Source organism: Varroa jacobsoni, unplaced genomic scaffold (assembly GCF_002532875.2).
Source record: "Varroa jacobsoni isolate VJ856 unplaced genomic scaffold, vjacob_1.0 scaffold_487, whole genome shotgun sequence".
Classification (NCBI taxonomy): Eukaryota; Metazoa; Arthropoda; class Arachnida; order Mesostigmata; family Varroidae; genus Varroa; species Varroa jacobsoni.
In genome coordinates this window covers 125,892-143,727 of record NW_019213389.1, presented here as the reverse complement: position 1 = coordinate 143,727, position 17,836 = coordinate 125,892, and the positions used below count along the sequence as shown (strand labels likewise).

At 40.3% G+C, this 17,836-nt stretch overlaps 2 long non-coding RNA genes across 9 annotated transcripts in view; one reads left to right on the top strand and one right to left on the bottom strand.

The window, feature by feature from the left end:
* LOC111260886 (uncharacterized) overlaps positions 1-17,836 on the bottom strand; it is a 93,529-nt gene that overhangs the window by 34,079 nt on the left and 41,614 nt on the right. The gene's annotated exons all lie outside the window — the stretch shown is intronic.
* On the top strand, positions 646-3,526 carry LOC111260887 (uncharacterized). Of its 2 annotated transcripts, none has more exons than XR_015311255.1 (2): positions 646-1,432; positions 3,062-3,526. It is a non-coding gene; the product is annotated as an uncharacterized LOC111260887 (long non-coding RNA). The 2 variants fall into 2 exon arrangements; XR_002680601.2 differs by lacking the exon at positions 646-1,432 and adding an exon at positions 1,445-1,533.

Sequence of the window (17,836 nt, the reverse complement as noted above, 5' to 3'; positions counted from 1 at the left end):
AAAAAGCTCGATGACGCTGTGTATAATTTCACTTCAACTATTGAATTAGGTTACCCTGAAGTTCAGATTATCCAAATTATACTTGTCGTAAGGTATATATTGTTGGTGGAGCTTAAACCACCGACCTCTGGCTGGTTTCTAACCGTCCTAGTTTCCGCACTCTCAAAAAAAGAGCGGAATGGCAGTCACGTTAGCCGTTCGTATTTCTGCGAAAACGATGTCCGAATTTGAATCGATTTGTTTGATTGTTTAGTGAAACAGCAGATCCGTGCGGGTTCGCATTGTTCTCTGTTGTTTTTCCCCATGCTCTGCCTCCTGACTCTCGATTGTAGCCACTAATCGTATTTGTGATAGAAGTAGCTGTCCGCGTCATCAGCTTTCATTCACAAATCAACGAACTTCACCGATGCTTCACTAGCCACCCTAACCCGTTTATGTTCGACCTAATTTTCGTCCTGCTGGGACTTTCGAAATTTCGTTCGGTTTAGTTCTTGTGTTGTTTCTTCTATTGCTTGCTTGATTCTTTTCGATCAAATCTATTGTATGTTGCCTGTATAGACCAGGCGTCTCCACAATGCTAACACATCGGCCTGTCGTCGAGGGAAAAAGCATCGACACGCTGCTGCTGTTGTTCATGGTGGGTGCTTGCCAATGGCAAAGCAAACGCTCACAATCCTTTGTACAAATAAACACCATCACTTACAGTGTCCAGATGATAGGGATCCAGCGACAGAAGTAGACCCGCTAAACGGAGTAGCTCTCAGAGCAATTACCATCCACCTACGATAGCGTCAGTGCCTGCAAGACCTGAACTGGGATAAGCGAATAGACGCATTTATATATAGAGAGAGAGAGAGTTAGCTAGAGACAGTAAACAGCGATCGCTCGGATTTCTTGCGCGCACTTGCTCCGACGTCTTTATCGGGAGCTTGCACTGTCCGTAACAACTTCTGTTCCCCTGCTTGAATGTCAGTTTAATGTATTTCACTTGAGAGATAAATAAACAAATTAACTAACGATAACAGAGAAGATGCTGTTCTGCGAGTCCAGGTTCCTGCAAGCGTATGTCACCACCGACGGCTACTACTACCGAAAAAAGATGGCCAAACAACCATCTTGGTGTTCTTTCTAACAGTTAGAGAAAGTCTATAGTAAGAACGACCGCAAAGACAGCAGAAGTGATTGTCAAGAAGTCATGTCGATAAAAATATCCGAGAAAGTGAGAGGGAGTAATCTCTCGTTAAAAAGGAAGGGATTGAGACAAAAAGAAAGTGGGACGCGGTAAGGCTTGAAAACTGCGGCCACAGCAGCTGCTGACGCTAACATCGCACAGTTCTTCGCATATTACCTATATACATACGCTGACAGACGGCTGACAGACCTGTGAGATCGAATGATGGGCCAGTGGAGCGCGGATGAATATAAAGGGACAGTAAGTATTATCACAGGTTGATACAAGTAGAACATGGACGACATCAGTAAATGTGCGCACAAGCATACACATAAATATGAAAGCTAAAGGTAGTACAAGCAGTAAGTACCTTTTCCCCCTTTTGTTTTTTCAGCGCTTTCGTTCTTCCTTACAAGCGTTTCTTTGTAGTACTTCAGTGAAACAAGGTAACACTGACTGTAGCCAGCGCGTTCGTATCTGGCGGAAGAGCACACTATTATAATATAACACCAATATATTCGAAAGCCCTCTGGGTTTACCTCGTCCCTTTTCTTTGTGCTTGCCAGAAATAGGCTCATGCAGAGTTGTACCGGATCTGTCTCGATAGCTCTTCGTCCAGTTCTTTTGTTTGTCGTGCGTAAAGTCTACGGTTGCCGAATTTCTCTGCGTTCGCATGTTATGTCTGAGCCCGTATTCAATACTAGCTAGAATTACATTCCCTTACATCGTGCGGCCAGGGATCAACATAGCGGCCCACAAAAATGTTGGTCGATCTATGCGCAGTCTGTAACAGTAGCAATGTAAAAATAGCTATTGAAGTTAGTAAGGAATCAGCGTTCAAGGAGTGACAGCAGTACTAGTAAAAATGAAGCTGATAAGAAATGCAACGACTGGCGGTCGAAGGAAGAGCAACTAAGACTCCTTAATTCACGGGACATTATTTTGAAGAAGTAAATGTCTTTATACTTGCCGGTCAGGTTGTTGCCGGTTCAGCTAGCTGTAGGCTGTGAAGTTGCAGGGCAGCGCCGGTCTGTATGTACGCCCCAGAGAAAATCACTGCTACTTATTATAGTTGATGATCTCGACCAAATAAACAAACTCCGACGCCTGGATATAATTGCCTAGAGTTGCGTTTAAGTAGTGGATGAAGATGTCGCCCATGAACAGCTAGCCAGCGAGGCGCTCACCGCTACAGGAATAGCCCTTATCTCAATTACACCGCATCCCTACCGCACTATCATGAGATCGTTGGTTCGTCATGAATTGACATAATCACCGTTCAGAATAGTTTCACAATCGCCGTTGCTAGTACGGCCCTACTGCGCATTATCGGCTGAAATTCGGATGATCTGACACATAGCGCTCGCTCATTGATCGATCGTCAAAGTGAGGTGAAACGCCATGTAATGCCATTGAGGTAGACATGCGACCAGGATAACCCGAATCATAGAGAAAAGTCTTGCAGAGATAAAACAACAGAAGAAATTTTTGCATAAGCAGAGAGTTGCAACTTCGTTTAGTGCAGCGATGGCTGCGACTGCTCAGCTAGCTCCAACCGCCCAACATAGAACAATAACAACTTCAACTCTACGGGTAACAGGCGAAAGAAAGTATATTACAGCATTTTTACGGCGTCAGTTTTCTTTTTCTATTAATTATCTTGGTTCTTGCTTCAGCTTTCTATTATTCTTCCCATCCTTGCTCGTCATAACAATCACTACGGGCTGTGCGCACGTCTACCTACCAGCCCTAGTCATAAATTTTTAGATTAATTAACTATATTTCTTGTCGCTCAACCTTTCTTTTAGTAATCTTTCAATCAGAAAACTGTATTGTCAAAAATATAGCTGTTAGTTTTCATCGATTATTACAAATATGCCTTACACGCAGGGGCACGCACATGAGGACCGATTACGACAGACCTCCGTCGAAAAATTGGGCGAACAGTGAAGGTATGTGTCGTCTTCATCGAAGTCTCAGGAAGAAGATCAGGAAAGAAGGTGCAAGCATAAATTGCATACTTGTCAACAGAGGGCCATCAGTACTTGTTGTCGACGACGGCAAAAAATTAAGGGGACGGCAATGAGCCATGGGAGACATTCTTGAACGAGAGATACAAGCAGAGATGCTGCGAAAGCTGCTAGGGGGTATCGACGTTTCACATATCAACACTTGGGTATATTATGTGAATGTGGGCCCGCCCGTGCGATGTTTTCCTTGCCATAACTAGATTCTACTATCTGGGCCTACCGAACACAAAGACTATTTTACGATGCCGATGTATGCATTTGTTAGCATTATCTGTCAGTTGCTTAATAAAAAAAAAAATAAAAACGGCTTTCTTGTGTGACGGTATGGAGAGCTTTTCGGGAACTTGTCTTCGTTACCTTTTATAAAGGAACTTCTGCGATAGCATAGATACGTGTGGGACGACCGATGAATGATTGACGCACACTTTCATTCAGTAACTTATTTCAATCGAATCTCGTCAGAAAGACTCTATAGACTTGTATCGACCAGCAGTACAATAGATACCCACTGTATAGACTTGTATCGACCAGCAGTACAATAGATACCCACTGAAAGTACCGGCTAGTGGTCAGTTACTAGTTGTGGTATCGCTTCGTTTCACGCTTTTTAAGGATCGCGTATTTTCATCAAATGTTTGCCTGAAAGCAAATTTATAATAGTAGTCTAGGAATTGTATTGTAGCACGTCACGGTAATCACACATACGGACACACGTATTAACAATTAGTAACATTTGTTTGCTAGCAGATGGACAAAAGTAGCAAAAAAAAAAAAAATGCAGATTCTGACCACCTGAAAATAGGAGGAGAAATGACACGCTTGTATTCCACGGTATATTTTACACTCACGACAGATGTGTCGTGCTATCGATACGCAGCAGGCACAGTGAGAGCGCAAATTACAAAATAGTGCTTCTACCATTTTTTCATACCGGGTTTGCTGTGTACTTTACTCTGTTTGGGCTTATTCTTCCAGTTTTTTTTCCCGTAAGTATCTGGTTTCTGTGAGGACGCGTTATGAAGAAGTCGACCTGACTAACCCTGATATCAAAATGTTAATTTAAAGCGAGTTCTTGCTGGGCAAAAAACAATGATCTTGCAACTTTCCTGGAATAAGAAACGACAGACGTTCCGAAACGAATAGAAACAGAATATCATTTGCGTATCCCCCATGGAATCCGTGGAGTATTTTCAAGTCAGGGGGTATTTTGATATATTTATATAGGTATGTCGACTATTCATAGGTTATGAATTACTACGCTGCTACCATTGCCAGTAGCGCCGCTGCCCCCTTAAAGCAGCAGTTACACCAACCCAAAAGGCAAATTTATCGACAGGAGCAAATGCAAGCCAGATAAGCTAGGATAAAATCATCGGTCATAAGTCTGCTCGTTCTGCTATTCGCAATTCGAAGCCATAACTGTTTCGAGGGCAATAAAAACTCTGAGGTTTATATCCATAACTTGCTCCCGGACGGGGCCTACCGTTCATCTGTACTATACGGAGCGCAAGAAAATGATAGAAGCAAATTTGAGCAAGAGAAAGTTGAAATGATCAGTAAAAAGTCTATAAAAGCGGCAATATTTCATAAAATAAATAATTTTAAAACGAAACGCATATGTAAGTAATGTTACCTATAAAACAAAAGCGTAACTTCGGTAACTTATTAAACGGAAACTTGTTTTCAGATATCGTAGCGGTGGATTTCCTTAACGGATCGTCCGAGCTTTTCATTCTCTGCCTCTCTATGGTTAGTATCAGCTCACTGACTCTTTGCATGTAGTGTTCATAGCAAAACACAGTTTTGAAGATTGGTAGCAAGCCATTATTGAGCTTAACAGAGGCAAGAGGTCGATATCTAACAACGATTTTCCTTTTGACCGCAGATATGTATGATGTTTCTATGACGTGCACGTCTACACGCCTTTCAGCTGAAATAAACATCGGATTATGACAGAAATAACAATATTGTGGATAATGATCAGAATTCTCTTTGTAAATGTAACGCACTGTTATTCATTTGAAGGTGTGATATTCAGTCTTTTCAAACCCGACATTGTTCCCAACGTAACGATAGAAGTTTGTCGATTATTCAAATAATTGCTTAATAATAAAGGAATCTTCACAATATTAATTACATTATCTTAGTACGCAGCTGAGATTTCGAGTCAGCTAAGCTCAGAGCAGAAAAAGCATTTGTTTACGAGTACCTCATACGAACAGCCAATCCTTCGGTTCCACGATGTCATTTATACATCGAGCGATTTCATACGACTTCGTTCAGAAAACGGAGATTTTAGTTTAAAACTTGGGTTATAAATAAACACCTGTAATTGTTTTCGAATCAAAACAATTTATCTCCGTCATAATTGACTCATCATGTATGTATCTGGCGATAGCGGATCTGTGCGACAATACCGCAGTTGTCTCAAACTTGATACCTACGAGACGCCACCAGCCCAACAAAATGAAGAAATGAGAAGCATAATAAAGAACATTGTCCTTAGCTCGAGGTAACTTACATACTTAATGTAAGGCACTTCAAAAGAGGACCCAATTTACTTTGGTCAAAGTATATATCTACATAATATATCCTACGTATGTCCAGCAGCCAGTCAGTTAAAAAGAAAGGAAGGTACGATAGAGATGATTGCAGTGACCTTTATATAGACACATGCAAACCTTGCTCTTATTTTCTATTATTATCTCAATATCGTCATAAACACTCATATCGAATCGGGGGACTGATTTGCGCATGTGACAGGAACTATCGCATCCACACACCCGCCCACACGCACACACACCCACTGACACTTACACCGACAGAGACACACAAACACACACACTCGCAGACACAGACAGACACGAACACACACACACAGACACACATAGGCACTATTTAAAAAAACCTGAATTCTCTTTCTCTTGATAGTTACCGTGGTACGTGTCTATGAGATGAACCAATATTCGACAAAATAGTCGATTTCATGGTACTTTTTTTAATTTTTTTTTTCAATTACGCTTATAATATACTAGTAGCGATAGTAACAATATTCGATAAATTTTATCTCGCTTAGCGCCTAAAACTCGTAGCTGGCGAAAAGATCACGCTAATATAATCATATGTGGACCGTCGCCATTTGATAGCGCTATCGGAACATTTATTTTCTTTGTTTGCTTTCAGGAGGCCATGTTGACTTTTGTCGTTCTCATCATGGGCAGCGTATTTGTCACTGACTGCAGATCTTACATCAATACTGTATGCTCTAAGCGATAACACAGCGGCTAGCTAGACAAGTACTTTCTAAATATAATTATATAATAACTATATTCTAATGCGCAGTTTAAAATATACTAGTATAACCGTGGCACCCAAGACTGCACTGTTCGTGCACTTGATGGTCGTCATTTAATATGTGTTAAAGCACACTTTTTGCGCTGCGGAGGCTATCACGCTTGCCCTACATAATGAAATCTTAATTTTTTTTTTAATCAGAATTTATCGCATATGTATATGTGACTAATGCAAATACTATTGTCGACGAAACGGACCGCATTTAGGACGCACACGGTTCTATGGATTATCCTTATGAAAACTTATACTCGGTAGCTTTAATTTGTCGGGTGGTCTAGTTAACTAACAGATTCTAAATCAAATAGAGTGATTTTTTGCCAATCCTTGAATTGGAAACGAACTCCACCGGTTACAAGACGAGACAACTTCTCCACGCGGATAGGAATATGATTTACACGAATGATGGTCCCTTTCACGGTGGCAACTTGCAGTTAAAGTATAACATTCATACAGAATAACTTCAAGCAGTATGAATGACAAAGCTTTGTTTTTTTTTTTAATATGATGGATACCAAACTCTTGGATTTAGTCCGTTATTAACCGACCAAGAGGGTTATTCTGAGGGGTTAGCCATACAAGTGTATAGGGTACTGCAAACAGGTGCTACTATATATCTTAGAGAACAACTGTTATGTTGTGATTGTTCACAGAAAATTAAAATCAAAGACACAGTACAAGGGAAAATGCTTTTTTTTTTTTTTTTTTTTTTTAAACATAACAGTAAGTCTGGAAACAGCAAGCTTGGAGGCAATCTTGAAATGATTCCACGCTCGCGAAGAGCGCGAATTTCAGAGGAATAAAAGCTTAACAGAAATTAAATTAATCGTGGATTGTCTATATACTCCTTTAGAAGCTTCTGTCCGTAAGCTATCTGGGGCTTCGTAGCTTCTTAGGAATCACTGAATTCGGATTAAGGTGATTTCGCTAAAATGAAGTCAGCAATAACACTGCTAGGTGATATGGTCCGAAGTTGGGATACTAATCCAAACTATAAAGATGTACAATACATGTACATTTCGAAAATGGGTTTCTTTTGCCTGTCATACTGTATATAGTCTAATTGATATATTGTAGCGTCTCGTATGTAAATAAATCAAAAGATCAATTGCATTATCATGCTGCAGCTTAGATAACGTATATGACATGCTCAAAGATAAAAGTAGCAATATATCAAGAGTGGCCGCTGATTCAGAGCTTAGTCTATCGAAAGGAGGTGAGCATCGGAGAAGGACAGGCTAGACTTTTGAAAAGATAGCAGTAATCTCGGGCTACCTTACTGCTAAGTTGCTTAGTATTTTATTCCTAGTATTTAAATTAAATGTAGTCCACAGTTAACTATATACACCGCTATGTACTGGCACGATACTTATGGGATGCGACGAAGTTCTTAAACCACTAACATAACTTTTGTTTCTCATCACGCCCCATTTAAAATGGATGTGAATATACATATTACCCGTAGGCCATGTTGGGTAACATTGGATTAGTATCTGGCGGCTATTTATATATAATTGAGGGTAGCTAAACAAACCTTGTAAAGTGAATACTGACCACGCAAATCGGCCTATTTACTAAAACCTGCAGGGATACTAGACTCTCGGGTGGAAGTCACGTGTCTTTCAGTGAAGCTATATAAGTGCCTACCTGTATGATGACACGCTTAGAAGTCGGACAAAACCTATTCTGCTTGTTGCCAAACCTGAAAGCCAGGTCTGCCACACCAAGCGATAAACAAGACAAGGTAGCTTTACGCACAACCGAGGTCAGGAAAAATATCACCTATGATTTAGGACCGTTAAATAAAACCTGTTTAGCATTAAAACCGATGAAGGGTTGATTCTGCCCGCTGAGCTGAGGTTGAGTTTTTCCGGCGGCCTTGTCCACTGCAAGGTAAAAATAGCTTAAAGAAAAGTATGCAACGAACTGATAGAGCAGGCACGGAGAGCCATTAATAATGTTCCTATAATAGATAGACGAAAGTAAAAATTTCAGCAGCAGGAGCGACAGCGGCCTTTGCAGCCGTAGAACAATGACCTGCTAGGTGATTATCTGTCAATTGGCCGTGCTATTTGAGTACAGTTCTATCTCTATAGTCTCGGATGTATAATCCATTTTAGGACATAACCGAACGGACTTGTTTCAGTAAACAGTTTCGCTTAGGATCGCTTAGTACGGCAAAGTGTGGCCCAATATTAGACTGGCACAGGATGATAGCGCGTACTGCTGCTAGTGCTAAGAGAATCTGATGATGATGAACCTTAGGTACTTCTTAGTGGATTATAGCCGTCTTCAGGTGACCTCTTTTACCCCACAAACACTACTCTTGCTTTCCTACCAGTGACTGACGCCTACATAGACCGCTAATTGTTTACTCTGCATAGTGTAAAACGCTTAACTCGTAAAGGAGAGGAACGGAACGGAACATGTATGTCTACGGCAGTATTAGGTACTTGTCCAGTATCGTTTTTTATTAGATGACGTAAGTTGACAGAAAATAATCAAGTTATATCAGTACTTGATTAGTAACTAATAATAACTAGATAATGTCTTTCTTCGAATAGCTATTACCAGAGCGTAATTGCATTTTTTTTGTTAACAAACCAAAATTTAATCAAACCATAGTAGTTTACCCGAGTAAACAGTCTATAATGCGGTGTTCTTATCCGCCATGAAAAATACAGTACACATCCAGTAAGTAAGTCGGTAAGTACTTGACTACAAGTGACGACATACGAAGTATGCCATCATCCCCAAAAAGGTCCTGTAAAAATCTGTCGTTGCTTAATAAAACCATCAATTCTCTAATAAACTCCTGCGATTTTTTTCTATGCATGAATGTTTGTATGAGTAAATATTATAATTGATAATATCCCCAGTATCGATTTTTACGATAAAAACAATACGTCATTCAGAAGTTATCATCAGCAATCCGACGCTCAACGCCACACGACCTATCCAAAAAGCATTTGATTTTTGCGGCCTTCGTCTATTTTTCTCCAAACTATTGTGCATAAAATATAGGCATACGGTGGAACCGGCCATCGCGCACTCTCCATTCCCTGCCGTTCTTCATTTCTTTTTTCTCGCGAAAAAAAAAGTCGCTGTGCGACAGGAAGGAGATATTACAGCCACTACTTATCTTTGCTAGAAATGTTTTTATATTTTACGTCCGGTGGTTAAACCATCAGGCATTATCTAAGTCGGCACTCACTCGTGTCGCGCCGCCATCTCCCGACAGATGATTCAATTTAACATCATCATTGTCACAACCAGTCAAAACATCGCTCCGAACTACGCTAATAAAAAAGGCAGTACCAATTTGAACGTTAACAGATGGAAATCTATTAATTGTTAAGCCATCCAGTGGCAACGTTTCCATTAGATTTAGGCGTAATATGTGATTGTGATGCCTGTAGAAGTATGATTTGCCCTCGTTGTGTAGCTCGGTCGACAGCGCTCTTCCCGTTCCGTTCAGGTGGCGTCTTCATTTGAAGGTCAACCACTCTTAACAGCTAATGAAAAATATCAATAGCCATTATCTAGGTCCGTAGATTTACGTTGACGTTGTTGTAGACCTCGTTGTTTTCTGTGGTAGTACCACTGTTGTTATTGTTACTGTTATAAAAATACGGAGGGAGGAAGGCAGCGCGAAAAACGCAGGCAAATTTGCAGTCTTTTACAACACACTCGGCCACTGCGGTACAACGCATAGCCTAGGTGTTTTTTTTTTCTTTTTTTATAACACTGACCTCTAGGCGAAGTATTTTTGGTGAGGCCGTAACATCTTAGACGGCACTGTAGCAACATCCGCAAGTGTCGTTCGTCCCATGACTATGCTTGGATTGAAGAAAGCAGTACCGCTTATTATATCGTTCAGTTTGCTTTGGGTCCCTTTCTTTCGCTTGCCGCATCTCTGTGGTCGGTTAGACTCAGCCTTTGTCTTCCTGTACCGCCACACCTGTCTACCCTGCTAGATAGGCCATATCTCGCGTCTGTGCTATGTCTCACACCATTGTGTTTTGTTTAGCATAAGCTGTGCTTCCATGTTGTTGTAATCCACACTCTCTATTTAATTGGCTGCTTCTGCTAAGCCTGCAATAGCCGGATCGGTGCCACAGTTGCTTCCGTAACGCAAATTTCGTTCGAAGAGATGGCGGCAGAGATGGGGTAGCGGTCGTCACTGGGACCCTGAGATCTGTATGGTAACAACACGATTACGCTGATCCTATAACAACAACAACAACAACAGCAGCAGCTGCTGCTGCTGCTGTTGTTGTATTTTTGCTGCTGCATATTGACAAAACCATATGTCCTGTTTCCAGGCCTATCTAGGCTTATTTTATCGGTGTAGACAGAAAAACGAACTGAGAAGCGGATCCACTATCATAACAACAGCAAGATTATGATAAAAATAGGGGAATCCCAGGCAAGTGAAGGCGAGATAGATAATCTATAAGGAGTCTGCAAATTATTGAAAATTTTAGGCAAAATGTCAAAAAATTGCCATAATAATGAAGATATACACAAATAAAAATGCATAAATTTTCTTTGGCAGACTATGTATATCTATGCCAATACCCTATATAGTCCTTTGCATAACGGTATTTTGACTTATTTTAATACAAAGCTTGTTATAAAAAATACACATGAATAGAACGGACTTCGCAATAGAATTCACAGCAAGAACGGCGGCATAGTTGTCTAACGAGCAGATATTATTAATTTCCTTTGATTTCAATGAATTCAGCCAGATTCTATAGAACCGTCATCGGGCGGCTGCCATATCTGTTATTTCTTTAATTATTTTAGGAAACTATAAAAGTATTTGGTGAAAATAAGCAAAACATGTGGACGCTAAGTGAGCCAATGCCGCTTTGCGGCAGTCAGTCAGACAGACGACACTGGTGGAAATGGAAGGTGCAACGTATACATTCTCGTATTGTATCGTTATACATTGTTTGTGGTCATTTTAGGCCTTTGAAAACAAGGAAAACTAAACATCGATGTGTGGATGCTTTTAGCGAGAATTATCTCACGCGGGCTTTCAATAATCTCGTCATAAATCAGCAAAACGTACATGGGAGCTTTTTTTATATACAGCTAGTCAGATCATTCGTTCACTCCTCTAGTCCATTTCACTAGAGACCTTCGTTCACCAGCCACTTCTACGGCACCAGAGCGAAATTTTTGCGTAGAAACCTTTTCCTACTGTTTAATAATGAATTCCGATTTCTCTCATCTGCCGACAATAACAGTCGCCAGTACAAGTCGGAGGGTCGACCAGAACAATTTGTGTCGTCCTCGTCCTGGCACGGGCTTATCGATCCGCCAGATAATCTAGAGATGCACTCTAGAAATGAAAAAATAGATCTACAGAGATCGTCTGTGAGAGAGAAGCATGTGGATTGATGTCAATTCCTCTTTCAAGAGAGAGAGACTGATGTCAAGTTTTTCTTTGTCGGGCAGCCCGAGGATTTGTTTACTATTTGTTTACATTATAATTGCTCATTTGTTAGGTTGTCATTTATTAGCGTCGGCTCAATATGTTACAGTGTTGCATTTGTCAGGATCAGCGCAGAGGCGGAACTTTTTAAATAATCACGTAAAAACTTACCGAAATAAGGACTTTACGCTATTGTCCTATATTATTTTTACCGAATTTGATCGAAAGCATTCAAACATGACGGCTTTTCCATAAACGAGCAATCCACGTTCACTTAACATATGATACGAGCAAAAACAACCAACTGTTACTGATTCTATGACGTTCCATGTGAAGCTGAATTATAGGACGTGTGACTTGCGTCATGGAATGGTCACAATGGGTACATAAACGGTGTACTTATTGTCTGGTATTGGTGATTTAGAGTTGTCAAACGTCGTCATACCGAACATTCGACGTTCTAGCGAGGGTTAGCCGGCAACCTTCTCGAAGGTGCAAACTTGGTTGAGTGGCAATGAAATTTCGTTGCTCTGATTGTCTACTAGGAAAACACCGCTTATTCCGATAGGTCGCTTTTCCGTGTTTGGATACACGCCCGACAACACATAGTTTGTCAGCGGACAACTGCGAAAATGTGAAAGACAGTGCCGATTTTTTCGCCCCCCAGAGTCCCAAGTGTAGCGGCTGATAGCATTATGCTTATTTGATACTTGTAGTGTCTGTATCTATACACATGTATAAAGTGATCGTATTTATATTATGTCGAAGGCGATATTAGCCGTCGAACAAGTCGGTCAGATCTCGAGCGGAACGACAACACGAAATGTCAGGCTATGACAATCTGAGCAACCTGTCGCTATCAGGGGGGTAAACGGGGGGTAAGGATCTATAAGCTGATGTTTCGTTCTCGACAAGATTCTACTGGAAAATTAAATAAAATAGCATAAGTAGGTGACTTTGTCACTACCTTTCGCATGGCTAAATTGTTACTACGGCTCAATCCTAATAATCGGGGGGTTATTGGTGGGTCCTCGAGGATCACACTGAGACGTTGACCATATAGCGCTAAGGATTCTTTCGAGGTTGACGTCTGCTTTTGCTAGGTTTGTTTGAAACGTTGTGCTGTTACGTTTGGTAAGGCTGCCAAAAAAAGCTGCCTGGACATGGAGCTTTTTTATACAATGGCAAAATAGCAACCTTGTACCACAGCATATTCATATCATCCATTGTACACGTCTATGGACAACAAGCTACCGCATCTATACAATAACTATAACAAATGGCTCGATTTCAGTGAAAATTGCTAGCACAGCGGACAGTATTTACATTCAACAAAAGGTGTTCGAACGAGACGTGCAATCTATTTGTACATATCATTTGAAAAGCCCTGTACTAAGAAAGGCGTGATTTCAAAGAAACAACAACGCTATATGAAGCCATCGTAATGGTTTAGCAATAGTCACATAAGCTCGGTCTGTTGACTATTGGCTAAAGCATTTATAGGGCACGATGTACGTTATCTATAATCTTTAAATCAGGACTGTACAGGCCAGACAACAGTGCGACAGCTCGGAACATCCATTTCCAAAAACCGCTTCGTAAATTTTGCTTGAAGATCAATTTCTCCTTTTAGGCTGGCCTATGTTGGTGCACTGTACGAGTCCTAGGTCCGTCTTTTAGCACAATTGTTACAACACAAAGGTTCAAGCGAGAACCTGTCAGTCTTTGGGCATGTGAGTGAGTTTACGTCCGAATGACCTGATAAGCGTTATCACGAGCGGGACGCTGACTGTTATTGTTGTTATATGTTGGATATGTGCGCGTTTATGGACGGCAAAGAACGAAGAAGTGCTTTCTAAAGTCGAAAAAACCTCCTCTTTTTGTGAGGCCTTCGAAGGCAGTCATTCACTTCGGCGACGTCAGGAAAGTGCGTCAAAAGTACCAAAATCGACAGGTTTACCTTGCCTTTATCAAACATCTAACTCATACTTTGAACCCGAAAAGCCATAACTTACCATTTATATTGGACGACGTATCACATCAGTTATTTCACACGAGAAGACAACCTGGATAGACAGATCACGCTCAGTCATCTAAGCCTTAAGAAGCCTTAACTAGAACACGTCCTATTTTTGACGTCTGAAATACTGAGTTTAAGTTACAGCGGACCGGAAATCATCACATTTACGCTTCGAAATTATTAATGCGATGGATCATCCGCAGGACAGAGTATACAAAGTAACATTTCAACATGGCAATAGTATTACGACCTGCTTATCCTGTGCTTAGATTTCTTCTAAATACTAACGATGAGGTAATCAAGTATTTATGGCTGTGACAAATACTGCCAAAGTTGGAAGTTGACCGGAATAGGTTCTCTTGGATTGTCTACCTTTCTTTCTCCTCAACACAAGGACTATATGAGAATTATCGCTAGCCAACTAAATTTGAGATGCTTGCAAAAACGTCATCTTTTCAGCTTTGTTTTTTTCCTCTATAAAATCACTGTCAACGTATAGTAAGGCAGCACCTCGCTCGTACCCTTTAGCTAGGTAGATATTTTAGATGCTCATTTGCCAGCACAATTTCTATCTAATTAATATGCATACGACCCTGTCGTTCGAGCGCGTTCATGTAACTACTTATGCAAGTACGTGTTCCTAGAGCAGGGGACGATATCATGATAGGCAGGTAGCCACACCTGTTTCATTCATAGATCACCATTTGCTAATGGAATCCCGTCCGTCGAAGAATGACACGAAACGTATTACTTTGAGTAGGTGCAAAATTTTTGTCGACCCGCTGAACAATTTTGAGCGAGTTCAATGGTAACAAAAAGTATTAAGACTAGTTAATTCATGACTAGATAAAATAAAAATTTTAAAAAAACAATCGATATCTTTGAAAATAGCTCTACAATAGAATAATAATGGCTTATGCAATAGTGTGCGCGTTCTAACCGCTAGGTAAAAAGAAGCAATAGGATGGTCAGCTTTTTGCTGAAAAAGCGCACGACATGTTGGCCGAACACAGGCTTAACAAGTGACACAATACGATTCCATCTCCAATGTATATTGAGTCAGCTCAATCACGATATGTTACTTTGCGTCCAGAGTCTCAAGTTGAATTAAAAAGGAACTTAATAGCAACGTCGATGTCAAAGGGCTGTGGAGACAATGCACCAAGTTCCCCTCTGTACAGCGAGGCTTTATACAGGCTTATCTAATAACTATTTCGAATATTCTCGAGCCTGAAAAATCGGCTGCGATGGCTTCTTTTGAAGTTCGCAGGCCACAGTAGTACGGTCAGGCTTTGACTCTTTATCGTACACGCCACGTTTATTCTATGTGCTCTTAAAAGTTTCGTTGACTCTGCTAGAAAGGAAGTAAGTGTCGAGAATACCCGACATATCAAGCCTTGTCGTCCAAGCCCAAAGTGGGCCTTTATAAAAAGTCCTTTAACAGTACTTGGCCGTCAACAGCCGACAAATTTTAAATAGGCGGCGGTAATTATTTTATAACCAACTTACTATTTCTAGATAAATTTGGACAAGATGTTTACTGCTACCTTCGCACGAGTGTCAACTGTGACGCGTGCTCTTCTGGTCACTTTAGAGCAGATTTAAAATTCACGGATATTCAAAGGGCATTGATCTTATATTGTCCACGTAATGCTCAAAATACCGTAGACGTATTGCGTCAGTCGTGCTCATTCATGCACGCACAGCTTATTAACTAAACGATTCAATGTAACGTTCATACGTAGTGCTACACTGGACGCTGAAATCGAAAACATTCGAGTTCATTTATGTGGCAAGGTAAAATGGGCACGACGAGTGGCAAACGAATTATATTTGAAACGCCAGCGAAACAGAGCGTCTTCATCATTCTGTATGCAATAGATCATATCGCGATGGCCATATTAAAATTGCAGACGCAATTCAATATAAAAGTAAGTATCCTTTCACTACCTTCAACTTGGCCAGAAATGACGAACCAGATTTCGTTTAGCTGTCGAGACTGCCTATAATCGCGTTACATATCTCGACGCATATTGCGACGCTAAGCAATAATAAGTTACCAACAAGAATATTTTTAGGCAAAAAAAAAACTTACTTGAATGTTAATCAGAACGGATTTTCAGTAACTAGTATACATTATTGAGACTGGGCTATTCGTAGGTCAACAAAGTCGGTCGTCCGAAGTGATGCCCAACGGCTTAAGTACCGGACGTAAGGCACTAGAATGTTACTTTTAGGCGCACACTTTATCATGATATTATTTTCGAGATATATTTCCAAACCTTCCTAGAGTTAGCTGAAACAATATGCAAAGCTAACTACTCTGCTCAAAGTCAAATGATTATTATTTAATCGTAGATGACTTTTGGAGCGTTTGCAATGCTTATGGGATCGCAAACCCCAGCCCAGGGTAGCTTTCCATAATAATAATAATAGTAAGAGCCAAACAAATCAAAGCCAACGTTTTCTTTGAAGACTTTATAACTGCGCATCAAGTGTAGACTTGGCAAAGTCTTCGAAGTATTGTTTAAAGGAAGCGCTGTTTATGGTACCAGGGACAAGCGAAAAGAAAAATGCTGATGATGACATCATATGAAAGGTATTTATACATATATATATATATTTACGCTAAAATTTAAGACCATATGCACGCTGATGACTCTATTCCGGAACGGTGATATTGCCATAGTTATGTACAAATTATTAAGATGTTTACGCAACTAGATCCCGCATCTGTGATCTTCTGCGCTAACTGGCTCAGCTATTTTACGTCTCGACTACTCGCTGATGTTATTTAGAGCTAGCTAGAAGACCCCGTCATATGGCTTCATTAGCAACTTGCTGCTTACTTACTTAAAAGTGCAATAAACACAAAAAAAACTGAAGCATGTCCTTTCTTAGCAAGGATTGTTCATTGCATTTTAGAATTACCCTTCAGAGATAAAAATGCGTCTTTTTACAGAAATTAGGATTCTTCTCAAATAATACTGAAATAGAGTGTAATTTCCTGTGCATAGTGGCTTAATTATCGTGCAGTTGGTGAAATGTCGATTTTTTTCTACGTTTTATTTTACAGGATAGTAACAATATGATGATCTAGATATCCCCCAGTATAAAAAGAAGTCAGCCCAGTAATTGGTATGAGTCGCATCTAATATATCCTTAGCTCCCTGAAGCTCAATCAGCTAGCTCGGAAATGATAATCACGATGATGGTAATAACAATAAATTACGGAATAGTCTGAAACTATGAGCATAAAGATAATAAATGATATATAATAGCTACTATTGAAATTATAATTCGCATTATATCACTACGACTAACGAGAAGATTACATAACTAATAGCTATATAAAAAAAAAAATACTAGGCTAACTTTCAACAGCATTGAGACAACGTCTTCATGCAGTTGTATTCCTTCATGCAGAACCTCTCCGATCATAGCTCGTGCATACAATATGAGTTAATTAGTAAGACGTAAAGAGATATCTGTCTAGCGTCTCGTTGAGTTTGCTACGTGAGTAAACTATTTTTTTCTCGAAAAAAACAACGGATTAGCTAGTTACAGTAGCTGTTATTTTCGAAATAGTGCAAACACCGGAACGTCGGTACGATATTTGCCGATACTGCTAGCTCAAATCTGGTCGTACAAAAATCTTTTCACATTTGTAGTGAATTCTGTCCGGACACCATGAGCCTGTTAAGGGTCGAATTGCTTAGTTAAATACGTGTGGGAGTCGTTCCTCCATATGACGACCTGTGCAATGATGAAAGTGAACCTCGATTCGCTGGCCCAACGTGCTGCATAGACGTAAATGA